The sequence below is a fragment of the Miscanthus floridulus genome, chromosome 4 (assembly GCF_019320115.1).
Source record: "Miscanthus floridulus cultivar M001 chromosome 4, ASM1932011v1, whole genome shotgun sequence".
In the NCBI taxonomy this organism is placed as follows: domain Eukaryota; kingdom Viridiplantae; phylum Streptophyta; class Magnoliopsida; order Poales; family Poaceae; genus Miscanthus; species Miscanthus floridulus.
In genome coordinates, this window is record NC_089583.1 from 95,252,340 (window position 1) to 95,261,279 (window position 8,940).

Genomic DNA, 8,940 nt, shown 5'->3' on the forward strand with positions numbered 1-8,940 from the left:
ATACGGTTATTAAAGTGCCACTAGATGCTCTAACTCATTGCATATGCATTTAGGATCTAGTGGAATGCTAACACCCTTGAAAATGTTTATGAAAATATGCTAACACATGTGCACAAGGTGATACACTTGGTGGTTGGCATATTTGAGCAAGGGTGAAGAAGTTAGAGATGAAAAGGAGTTAGTCTCGCTGGTCACAAGGTGACCGGACACTGGTCCTAGTGGAACCGACGCGTTCGGTCAGTTGTAACAGCAGAGATGCTAGCGTTGGTCAAATGATCGGACGCTGGGTCACTCAGCGATCGGACGCTAGCAAGGTGTGTCTGGTCCTATTGTTGGGCAGCACACAGAGGCTAGGGTCTCTGACTGAATGATGGCAGGGTCCGATCGTGCATGACCGGACATGTCCAGTGGGCAAAAAAGCGTTTCTAGAACCTTACTAGAAATGATCGGACGCTGGTGGCTCAGCGTCCGGTCAGTTATAGTGCAGCGTCCAGTCAACTAAAGTGACCGTTGAAATTGGGACACATGGCTGTTGTTAGGCGACCGAACACTGAGGTGCAACATCCGGTCAACATGACCGGAGCGTCCAGTCAGCCCGTGTTGTACCTAGTGAAGGGGTACATAGCTCTATTTTGTGAGGGCTTCTATTTAAGCCCCATGGCTAGTTGAAACTCATACCTTTGGCCATTTTCATTGACATAGCAACCTTGTGAGCTTAGCCAAAGCCCTCTTACTCATTTCCATCATTGATTCATCATCTTTGTGAGATTGGGAGTGAATCCAAGTGCATTGCTTGAGTGATTGCATCTAGAGGCACTTGGTGTTCGTGTTTTGCTATGGATTTTGCTTGTTACTCTTGGTGGTTGCTGCCACCTAGACAACTTGGAGCAGCAAGGATCGTCGAGCGAAGGATGGTGATTATCTCCAGCTCTGATCGTGGTGATTGTCAGGGTTCTTGACCTTTCCTCGGTGGAGAGCCAAAAGGTACTCTAGTGGATTGCTCATGGCTTATGTGATCCTTATCTTGTGTTGGTTGTGTGACACCCTATTGAGGGTTTGGCATGTGAAGCCAATTAGTGCATGAACCTCCAAGTGAGTGAATCGCCACAACAAGGACTAGTTTGTCGACAAGCAAGTGAACCTCGGTAAAAATCATTGTGTTCATCATTGATACTGAGGTGATTGGTCTTCATTGTTATTCATTCTTGTGATTGATTGTTTCCTTCATCTACACGGCGGTATAACCTTTTTGATCACTCTCTTTACATTACCGCAAACTAGTTGTCAAGTTTTTTAGTGTAGCCAGTTGTGAGAGCTTGCTTGCTTGATTGGTGTGGCTCTTTAGTTAGCCTTTGAGAGCACACTAACATAGAATAGTGTCATAGCTATTGTGTGAATAAATACTATCTAAACTAGAATTGTGGTAGGTGGCTTACATTTTGAGTAGGCTAGCACAACACTTGCTTCGCCTCATAATTGTCTAACCATTTTGTTAAGTGTTGTTGTAGAAATTTTTATTAGGCTATTCACCCCCCTCTAGCCATTAGGACCTTTCAATTGGTATCAGAGCTGAGGTCGCCGTGATTTGAGATTTAACAACCTTTGGTATAAAAATGGCTCAAATCAACAACACCAAGAAGCCACCCTAATTTGATGGCACAAATTATCCTTATTAGAAGTCAAAGATGACCACACACATCAAGTCAATCAATAGAAAGGTGTGAAAGATGGTAGAAACCAAAATTAAGATTGGTGATCTGGAGAATCCCACCGCGACCGAAGAAGTGCTTCTCCAAAACAATGACATTGCTCTAAGTGCTATTCATGATGCAATTGATGAGAGAACATTTGAGCAAATCAAGAATATTGAGATGGCACATAAAGCTTGGAAGAAGTTGGAAGAATTATTTGAGGGCACTCAAGCCATGAAGGGTGCAAAGGCTTACATTCTTAAGGAAAAGTTTGCAAGCTTCAAGATGAAGGAGGATGAAAGTGTGCCAGAGATGTTTCATAGGCTTCAAGTGCTTATCAATGATCTCAAAGCACTTGGAGAAGAAGTGAAGGACAAGGACTTCTCCCATAAGTTCTTGAGATGCTTACCCTCAAGATTTGGCATATTGGTCACTATTCTAGTGAGAAGCGGTTTAGACACCATGACACCAAACCAAGTATTGGGGGATATAATGACCGATGACACATATAGAGATGATGATGAGAAAGAAGAAAAGAAGGAGAAGAAAGATGAGAAGAAGGATGATAAGAAGAGGAGCATGGCATTCAAAGCCACATCATCCAAGGGCAAAGCTAAGCAAGAAACATCAAGTGAAAAAGATGAATCTTGGGATAATGAAGATGATGAGAAGATGACTCTCTTTGTCAAGAAGTTTGGCAAGTTCATGATGAAGAAGGGCTACCGGGCTAGAAGAAAAAAGTCTTCATCCAAGAATAAAGAAGAGTCAAGAAGGTGCTTCAAGTGTGGAAGCAAAGATCATCTTGTTGCTCAATGCCCATACAATAATGACAATAATGATGACAACAAGAAGAACAAGAAGAAGGATAAGAAGGAAAAGAAAGAGAAGGATAAGATGGCATTAAAGAAGAAGAAGAGTGGTTCATATGTGGTCACTTGGGATAGTGATGCTTCCTCAAGTGATGATGATGATGATAGTGATGATAACAAGACCACCAAGAAGAAGGTTCTTGCAAGCATTGCTATCAATGAGAAGCCTTCTCTCTTTGAATCTTTATCATGCTTCATGGCTAAGGCCACTAAGGTACAATCTTGTGATGATGAAAGTGATGAAGAACATGATGATGAAAATGAACATGAAAATGAAAATGATAGTGATAGTGATAATAATGAACCTACTAAAGATGAATTATTTGACATGCTAGAGGATGCTAGAGAACACTTTGACATCAAGAGAAGAGAATGCAAAAGCTTGCGTAAGGAACTAAAAGACCTTAAGCAAGCCTTGGATGAGCTCAATGCATCTCATGAGAGGCTAGAAGAAGCCAATGAGAAGCTTGGTAAAGCTCACAAAAAGCTTGAAAAGGCTCATTCCTCTTTGCTTGATGAGCAAAATAAAAAGAAGCATGTTGAAACTTGTAATGTAGGTTTAACTTGTGATATAATTGATGAATTACTATCTATGCCTATCATTGTTGCTCCTACTAACCCTTCTTATAGCACCTCCACTTCTACCTCATCTAGTAGTGATGGTCTCACTTGTGATGCCTCACTAGTGGTTGAGAATGAGAACCTCAAGAAGGAGGTCAATAAGCTCACTCACACCTTGGCTAAAGCTTATGGTGGTGAGGACCGCTTGCTTATGTGCTTGGGTAGCCAAAGAGCTTCTCTCTACAAAGAGGGATTAGGCTATACCCCTAAGAAAAGCAAGGCAACCTTTGCTCCTCACAAGACTAGTTTTGTAAAGAACAATGGTCGGTTTTACACTAATTGCAAGTCAGTTGGTCATGTAGAGCAAAAATGCATGAACAAGAAATCACAAGCTAATGTATCCTTCATAAAGCTTGATTCATGCTATATGCTTACTAGGGGTACAAATGGTGTGAAGGCTAAGTTCATTGGTAAACTATGGATGGGCTCAAAGAAGAAAGCTATTTGGGTATCAAAGAGCTTAGTGATTAACCTTCAAGGACCCAAGCAAGTTTAGATACCTAAAAAGAATTGATCTTCTTTTATTGGTCAATTATAAAGCCGGAGGAAGGCATTGGGTTCTTGATAATGGGTGCACTCAACACATGACCAGTGATGCAAGAATGTTTGACTCAATCAACACCAATGGCAATGATGGTTATGATAGTATCACATTTGGTGACAATGGCAAAGGCAAGGTCAAAGGGCTTGGTAAGATTGCAATATCCAATGATATGAGCATATCTAATGTGTTGCTAGTAGAGAGCTTGAACTTCAATTTGCTATCTGTGGCTCAATTATGTGATCTTGGATTCAAATACATATTTAGGGTAGATGATGTAGAGATCATAAGTGTAGATGGCTCTAATTTGATCTTTAAAGGATTTAGATATGAGAATCTATACTTGGTTGATTTCAATGCTAGTGAAGCTAAATTATCTACATGCTTGTTCACTAAGTCTAGCATTGGTTGGTTATGTCATAGAAGGCTTGGTCATGTTGGAATGAAACAACTAAATAGATTGGTTAAGCATGACTTGGTTAGAGGCTTAAAAGATGTTGTGTTTGAAAAAGATAAACTTTGTAGCTCTTGTCAAGCCGGCAAACAAGTTGGAAACACCCATCCTAAGAAAAGCATGATGGGCACTAGCAAAGCATTTGAGTTGTTGCACATGAATTTATTTGGGCCAACACAATACACTAGTATCGGTGGAAATAAATATGACTTGTGATAGTGGATGACTACACTAGATACATATGGGTATTCTTTCTAGTGGACAAAAGTGATGTATTTGCAACATTCAAATCATTTGTCAAAGGCATTCATAATGAGTTTGAAACAACCATCAAGAGAGTTAGAAGTGACAATGGTAGTGAGTTCAAGAACACTAGAATTGATGAGTTGTGTGATGAATTTAGAATTAGACATCAATTCTCGGTCAAGTACACTCTACAATCAAATGGCCTTGTTGAGAAGAAAAATAGAACACTCATTGATATGGCAAGATCTATACTTAGTGAGTACAATATAAGTCAATATTTTTGGGCTGAAGCTATCAACATGGCTTGCTATTGTAGCAACCGCCTATATTGTCACCGATTGAAAGAGAAGACACCATATGAGCTCTTGAATGGTAGAAAGCCCAACATTGCATATTTTCGGGTTTTTGGTTGCAAATGCTATATCTTGAAGAAAGGCACTAGATTGGGCAAGTTTGACAAAAAATGTGATGAAAGATTCCTACTTGGTTATTCCACTACAAGCAAAACATATAGAGTTTGGAATTTGGATAGTGGTACTCTTGAGAAAGTTCATGATGTTGAATTTGATAAAACCAAGGGTTCACAAGTAGAGAATGAGAACTTGGAAGATGTTAGAGGCATTCAACTTTCAAATGCCATGAAGAACATGGATGTTGGTGAATTGAGGCCTAGGCAAGTGAATAATGATGAAGATGATCAAATGCAAGTGCTCTCTAACTCAAATGTGCAAGATGATACAAATCAAGCTAGTACAAGTGGCTCTCAGCTATTACATCATCTCAATCCAATGATCAAGCAAGTGCAAGCAATCAAGTTCTAATACTCTAACCAACAAATATTGCAAGGGATCATCCATTAGACACTATCATTGGTGATATTTCAAGAGGTATACAAACAAGATAAAGATTAGCTTTATTTTATGAGCATTTCTCATTTGTGTCATCTATTGAACCAAAGAAGATAGATGAAGCATTGAAGGATGTTGATTGGGTGAATGCTATGTATGAAGAATTGAATAATTTCATAAGAAATCAAGTATGGGAGTTGGTAGAGAGACCAAAGGGACACAATATGATTAAAACCAAATAGGTCTTTAGAAACAAGCAAGATTAAGATGGGATAGTAGTAAGGAATAAAGCAAGATTGGTAGCACAAGGCTATACACAAGTTGAAGGTCTTGACTTTGGAGAAATATATGCCCTGGTTGCTAGATTGGAAGCAATTAGAATCTTGCTAGCCTATGCTTGTGCCCACAACATTAAGCTCTATCAAATGGATGTTAAGAGTGTATTTCTCAATGGCTACATCAATGAAGAAGTATATGTTGAGCAACCTCCCGGTTTTGAAGATGACAAGAAGCCCAACCATGTGTATAAGTTGAAGAAAGCTTTGTATGGCTTGAAGTAAGCACCTAGAGCATGATATGAGAGATTGAGGGATTTCCTACTCTCTAAAGGGTTCACAATGGGCAAGGTTGACACCACTCTTTTCATCAAGAAGAGTGGAAAAGATCTCTTTGTATTGCAAATCTATGTTGATGATATCATATTTGGATCAACCAATCAAGAGTTTTGTGATAAGTTTAGAAAAATGATGGCTAGTGAGTTTGAGATGTCCATGATTGAAGAGTTGAGTTACTTCCTTGGTCTTCAAATCAAACAATTGAAGAATGATACCTTTGTAAGTCAAGGCAAGTACATCAAGGACATGATCAAAAAGTTTGGAATGATTGATAGTAAAGCCATTAGCACACCAATAGGAACCAATGGCAACTTGGATAGTGATGCAAGTGGAAACATGGTGGATCAAAAGTTTTATTGGTCTATGATTGGAAGCCTACTCTATGTGACCGCATCAAGACCGGATGTCATATTTAGTGTATGCATGTGTGCAAGATTTCAAGCCTCTCCAAGAGAAAGTCATTTGAAGACTACAAAGAGAATATTGAGGTACTTAAAGCATACACCAAATGTTGGTTTATGGTATCCCAAAGGAGCAAAGTTTGAGCTAGTTGGTTACTCCGACTCGGATTATGCCGGATGCAAGGTTGAAAGGAAAAGCACCTCGGGCACATGTCAATTGTTGGGAAGATCACTTGTTTCATGGTCATTAAAGAAGCAAAACAGTATTACATTATCAACCGCCGAAGCCGAATACATATCCGCCGGTAGTTGTTGTGTATAAGTACTTTGGATGAAGGCTACTTTAAGTGACTTTGGAATCAAGTTCAAAAAAGTGCCATTACTATGTGACAATGAGAGTGAAATCAAGTTGACCAACAATCCGGTTCAACATACAAGAACAAAGCACATTGATGTCTACCACCATTTTATAAGAGATTGCCAATAAAAAGGGGACATTTGCATTGAGAGTATAGGCACCTAAGATCAACTTACCGATATATTCACCAAGCCATTGGACGAGAAAATATTTTGCAAGCTAAGTAATAAGTTGAACATATTGGATTTCTCAAATATGTGTTGATGCACCCCCACTCATATGACATGCCTCTCCTTTGAGCAATCCAAGGTAAAAGTTGATCGGCATAACATATATCCTTGCTAAGGACATGTTTAGTGCATCTAGTCACATTTTCAATCTTATTAGGACCTTCTAGTGGTTCAATTTTATTAGGCACATTCATGAAAATCAAATGGATTTGATGTTTATATGGTATCACTATTGCTTCTATGATTGATTTGATCTAGTGATAGCATATGACATGTTTATGGGCTTGTAAACTTAGTGTTTAATCTAGAAAATGAACTCTAAGTGTTTAACTCAACATGGTACAAGATAACCCTTATTTGGAGGTGTGAAGAAGCTTGTCCTTGGATGGAACTGTGTTAAATATCGTTGGTAAATGATCTAAATTAGACCAAATTTTGAAAAATGATCCTCACCCTATTGATCGACATTGATAATCTCGACCGTACAAGTGGTACTATCTATATTTTAAGTGTTTATGGTTATTGATGACAAAGGGGGAGAGAAATAAAGATATAAGTGAAACAAAGACATAAGTGACGAAGGGGGAAAGATAGTGCACAAAGATAAGTGAAAAGACAATACAAAGGGGAAGAAAAATAAAGATACAAGTGATAGGGGAAGAATTTGACATAAGAGGAGAGATATGATAAATAGAAAGGGATCAATCAAAACTTTGAGCACACAAGTAGGGGGAGCAAGCTCATGAACTTGTATGGTGCATTTAAATGTGCATTTAATATGTTTGCTTGCATGGCATAAGTTCTAATTTTAAAATATCCATGCTTGTGTGATGTATGCTAGTTGTAAGATTGAATGATGAAATGAGATCACTAGATAACTTTCATTTCTAAGTAAGTTTTTACAAGTGGTATCTTTTCAAAGTAGTATAAAGCTAACCATGGTGCTAAGGATGGTATAATAGTGCACTCCGATTGGTATCATGCTTCAAAGGTCCATCTTTTATACCTTAGCATCATTTGGTAGACATTGACTCCTATATTTCCTATCTAAGCATATGTGCAAGCTACAATCCAAACTCTTAGCACATATGTAGGGGGAGCATTTGCTACCATTTAGGATTCATGAAACTTGTCCATATTCCTTTACACATAGTAAATATGCTTGGGCAAGCAACATGGATTCAATTGAATTTTATTTCATATCTTTGTATAAGGGTTGTCATCAATTACCAAAAAATGGGGGATTAAAAGCTCTAGTTTGATTTTGGTGAATTAATGAAACCCTAAGTGCTAACCTAGTTTATCAAGTGATCATGAGATAGGTAGCACACTCCAAGTGGTGAAGCAAATGAAGATCATAGCATGATGATGACGATGCCATGGTGATGATCAAGTGCTTAGACTTGGAAAGAAGAAAGAGAAAAACAAAAAGCTCAAGGCAAATGTATAAACCATAGGAGCTATTTTGTTTTGGTGATCAAGACACTTAGAGAGTGTGATCATATTTATGTTTGATAGCCGTACTATTAAGAGGGGTGAAACTCATATCGGAATGCGGTTATCAAAGTACCACTAGATGTTCTAACTCATTGCATATGCATTTAGGATCTAGTGGAATGCTAACACCCTTGAAAATGTTTGTGAAAATATGCTAATACATGTGCACAAGGTGATACACTTGGTTGTTGGCACATTTGAGCAAGGGTGAAGAAGTTAGAGGTAAAAAGGAGTTAGTCTCGCTGGTCACAAGGTGACCGGACACTGGTCCTAGTGGAACCGGTGCGTCCGATTAGTTGTAACAGCAGAGATGCTGGTGTCAGTCAAACAACTGGACGTTGGGTCACTTAGCAACCAGACACTAGCGAGGTGTGTTTGGTCCTATTGTCGGGCAGTGCACAGAGGCTAGGGTCTCTGACCAGACGATGGTAGGGTCCGGTCGTGCATGACCGGATGCGTCTGATGGGCAAAAAGCGTTTCTGGAACCTTACTGGAAATGACCGGATGCTGGTGGCTCAGCGTCTAGTCAGTTATAGCGTAGCGTCCGGTCAACTCAAGTGACCGTTGAGA